The sequence below is a fragment of the Oncorhynchus mykiss genome, unplaced genomic scaffold, assembly GCF_013265735.2.
Source record: "Oncorhynchus mykiss isolate Arlee unplaced genomic scaffold, USDA_OmykA_1.1 un_scaffold_473, whole genome shotgun sequence".
NCBI lineage: Eukaryota > Metazoa > Chordata > Actinopteri > Salmoniformes > Salmonidae > Oncorhynchus > Oncorhynchus mykiss.
Window position 1 is genome coordinate 50,001 of NW_023493920.1, and position 5,000 is coordinate 55,000.

Below are 5,000 nucleotides of genomic sequence, written 5' to 3' on the forward strand. Positions count from 1 at the left end.
GGGTGACCAGGTGCACATGGTCCTTTGGGTGACCAGGTGCACGCCGGCCTTTGGGTGACCAGGTGCACATGGTCCTTTGGGTGACCAGGTGCACGCCGGCCTTTGGGTGACCAGGTGCACATGGTCCTTTGGGTGACCAGGTGCACGCCGGCCTTTGGGTGACCAGGTGCACATGGTCCTTTTGGGTGACCAGGTGCACATGGTCCTTTGGGTGACCAGGTGCACGCCGGCCTTTGGGTGACCAGGTGCACATGGTCCTTTTGGGTGACCAGGTGCACGCCGGCCTTTGGGTGACCAGGTGCACATGGTCCTTTTGGGTGACCAGGTGCACATGGTCCTTTGGGTGACCAGGTGCACGCCGGCCTTTGGGTGACCAGGTGCACACGGTCCTTTTGGGTGACCAGGTGCACGCCGGCCTTTGGGTGACCAGGTGCACATGGTCCTTTTGGGTGACCAGGTGCACGCCGGCCTTTGGGTGACCAGGTGCACGCCGGTCCTTTTGGGTGACCAGGTGCACAAGTTCCATTTGGGTGACCAGGTGCACGCGGTTCATAACAGCGCGGTTATCTGCTTTAATGTCCGAGGAGGGGTGCTTAAGTGTGGGTGCCCTGGTTCACCTGGTATGCGAGGTTGTGGAGGTGGGGGGGGTCCCCTGCTGGTATCATCCCCGAAATAGAGGGGTGATACCCGGGTGGTGAGTAAGGGCCTACAAGCCTGGAGGTCAATAGCTCCAGGGGGTAAGCTCTACTGTCATGTCCGTAAATAGAGTGGTGTTACCCGGGTTTTGAACCATATTTTAATTTTTGGGTTACCAGATGCACACGGGTCTTTTGGAAAACAATCACAATCTGCATCCATCGTAATATCTTAAACTGTATATAAAGCACCTAAGGACGGGCCTGACCGAGAGAGGGCCGTAGTAGGGTACTCCCCTAGCGGGCTATATCAATAGAATGACCGGTAAAATGATTTAAAACAGTTTTATAATTTTTGGGTTACCAGATGCACACGGGTCTTTTGGAAAACAATCACAATCTGCATCCATCGTAATATATGAAACTGTATATAAAGCACTGAAGGACGGCCCCGACCGAGACAGGGCCTTAGTGGGGTGCTCCCATAGCGGGCTATATCAATAGAATGACCGGTAAAAGTATTTAAAACCGTTTTATAATTTTTGGGTTACCAGATGCACGTTTTCAATCACCAGTTGCACGGAGGATTAATAGCAATCTGCATCCATCGTGATTTCTTAAAGTGTGTAAAAAGCACCCAAGGACGGCCCTGACAGAGAGAGGGCCGTAGTGGGGCACTCCCCTAGCGGGCTATATCAATAGAATGACGGGTAAAAGTATTTAAAACCCTTTTATAATTTTTGGGTTACCAGATGCACGTTTTCAATCACCAGGTGCACGGAGGAAAATGAGCATTTGCATCCATAGTCATGTTTTAAACCGTCCATAAAGCACTCTTGGCCGGCCCCGGCAGAGAGAGAAAGAGATGGTGAAAAAAAAAAAAAAATCATCATCAGACCTTCCATAAATAATTCGGGCCGGCCCCCATTGCTAAAGGTCCGTAGTAGGGTGCGCCATAAGCGGACATGAATAGATGGAACACCGCTAACCGCATAGAGAACCGTGTTTTGGGTGACCAGGTGCACGTTTTCAATCACCAGTTGCACATTTTCAATCACCAGTTGCACGGAGGATTAATAGCAATCTGCATCCATCGCGATTTCTTAAAGTGTCTATAAAGCACTCAGGACGGGCCCGACCGAGACAGGGCCTTAGTGGGGTGCTCCCATAGCGGGCAACAATGAGAGGGGTGCCTTTAAATTCATTTTGAACCATATTTGAAATTTTGGGTTACCAGATGCACGTTTTCAATCACCAGTTGCACGGAGGATTAATAGCAATCTGCATCCATCGTGATTTCTTAAAGTGTGTAAAAAGCACCCAAGGACGGCCCTGACAGAGAGAGGGCCGTAGTGGGGCACTCCCCTAGCGGGCTATATCAATAGAATGACGGGTAAAAGTATTTAAAACCCTTTTATAATTTTTGGGTTACCAGATGCACGTTTTCAATCACCAGGTGCACGGAGGAAAATGAGCATTTGCATCCATAGTCATGTTTTAAACCGTCCATAAAGCACTCTTGGCCGGCCCCGGCAGAGAGAGAAAGAGATGGTGAAAAAAAAAAAAAAATCATCATCAGACCTTCCATAAATAATTCGGGCCGGCCCCCATTGCTAAAGGTCCGTAGTAGGGTGCGCCATAAGCGGACATGAATAGATGGAACACCGCTAACCGCATAGAGAACCGTGTTTTGGGTGACCAGGTGCACGTTTTCAATCACCAGTTGCACATTTTCAATCACCAGTTGCACGGAGGATTAATAGCAATCTGCATCCATCGCGATTTCTTAAAGTGTCTATAAAGCACTCAGGACGGGCCCGACCGAGACAGGGCCTTAGTGGGGTGCTCCCATAGCGGGCAACAATGAGAGGGGTGCCTTTAAATTCATTTTGAACCATATTTGAAATTTTGGGTTACCAGATGCACGTTTTCAATCACCAGTTGCACGGAGGATTAATAGCAATCTGCATCCATCGTGATTTCTTAAAGTGTGTAAAAAGCACCCAAGGACGGCCCTGACAGAGAGAGGGCCGTAGTGGGGCACTCCCCTAGCGGGCTATATCAATAGAATGACGGGTAAAAGTATTTAAAACCCTTTTATAATTTTTGGGTTACCAGATGCACGTTTTCAATCACCAGGTGCACGGAGGAAAATGAGCATTTGCATCCATAGTCATGTTTTAAACCGTCCATAAAGCACTCTTGGCCGGCCCCGGCAGAGAGAGAAAGAGATGGTGAAAAAAAAAAAAAAATCATCATCAGACCTTCCATAAATAATTCGGGCCGGCCCCCATTGCTAAAGGTCCGTAGTAGGGTGCGCCATAAGCGGACATGAATAGATGGAACACCGCTAACCGCATAGAGAACCGTGTTTTGGGTGACCAGGTGCACGTTTTCAATCACCAGTTGCACATTTTCAATCACCAGTTGCACGGAGGATTAATAGCAATCTGCATCCATCGCGATTTCTTAAAGTGTCTATAAAGCACTCAGGACGGGCCCGACCGAGACAGGGCCTTAGTGGGGTGCTCCCATAGCGGGCAACAATGAGAGGGGTGCCTTTAAATTCATTTTGAACCATATTTGAAATTTTGGGTTACCAGATGCACGTTTTCAATCACCAGTTGCACGGAGGATTAATAGCAATCTGCATCCATCGTGATTTCTTAAAGTGTGTAAAAAGCACCCAAGGACGGCCCTGACAGAGAGAGGGCCGTAGTGGGGCACTCCCCTAGCGGGCTATATCAATAGAATGACGGGTAAAAGTATTTAAAACCCTTTTATAATTTTTGGGTTACCAGATGCACGTTTTCAATCACCAGGTGCACGGAGGAAAATGAGCATTTGCATCCATAGTCATGTTTTAAACCGTCCATAAAGCACTCTTGGCCGGCCCCGGCAGAGAGAGAAAGAGATGGTGAAAAAAAAAAAAAAATCATCATCAGACCTTCCATAAATAATTCGGGCCGGCCCCCATTGCTAAAGGTCCGTAGTAGGGTGCGCCATAAGCGGACATGAATAGATGGAACACCGCTAACCGCATAGAGAACCGTGTTTTGGGTGACCAGGTGCACGTTTTCAATCACCAGTTGCACATTTTCAATCACCAGTTGCACGGAGGATTAATAGCAATCTGCATCCATCGCGATTTCTTAAAGTGTCTATAAAGCACTCAGGACGGGCCCGACCGAGACAGGGCCTTAGTGGGGTGCTCCCATAGCGGGCAACAATGAGAGGGGTGCCTTTAAATTCATTTTGAACCATATTTGAAATTTTGGGTTACCAGATGCACGTTTTCAATCACCAGTTGCACGGAGGATTAATAGCAATCTGCATCCATCGTGATTTCTTAAAGTGTGTAAAAAGCACCCAAGGACGGCCCTGACAGAGAGAGGGCCGTAGTGGGGCACTCCCCTAGCGGGCTATATCAATAGAATGACGGGTAAAAGTATTTAAAACCCTTTTATAATTTTTGGGTTACCAGATGCACGTTTTCAATCACCAGGTGCACGGAGGAAAATGAGCATTTGCATCCATAGTCATGTTTTAAACCGTCCATAAAGCACTCTTGGCCGGCCCCGGCAGAGAGAGAAAGAGATGGTGAAAAATGATTAAAAATACTTCCCGAAGGGCTAGAGGTCCCAAATTTCGTCTCATACCCTCTCTCGTGATGGGCAACAATTACATAATGTAAAAAAAAATTCGCATCCACAGGAACCTATGCATCCTGTGACATTCACTTTTTTCCCAAAACTTGAAACACGATTTCCTATTAAAATGTTTTATACAAAAACGTTTTTAATTGAATGTAAATGCTCGTCTATTTATGCACTTTCGTGCAAAAAAAACCCCATCAAGATCGGATGTGTACTTTTTGATTTATCACGTTTTTGTTGAATTTGACCCCCGATGGTGGGGCGCACAGAAGCCCTGTGAGGTTCAGGGCTTCATCGATATTTGGCCTGTTTTGGATTACACACTCAGTGGCGGGTCGACCAGACAGGTACCGGCGCGATTTCAGAAACCTGGTTTTTGGCAACAGGACTTCCATGTCCTAGAGAGACGGGGGTGGTGTCAAACTGCTCAGTCCGAATAGAAAATGAGTAACGGACAGTTTTGAGGGAAGTCAGACCCTCAGAACCATGGTACTTTGGACATTTTCCCGCCGGCGACCGATTTAGTGGTTTGACCAGACCCTTCGGCGCCCGATGTGTCCTAACTTTTGATCCACGTTGCCCAGCTTGGTGGTGGGAGGATATTGAGCCTTGTCCTGGGCAGGTGCTCTATCCCAGCTATCACCTTGTGGGTTTGGTTCATCCAATGACCATGGTTCTTGTCCAATGAAGGTGCCCGTCCCTTCGGCGA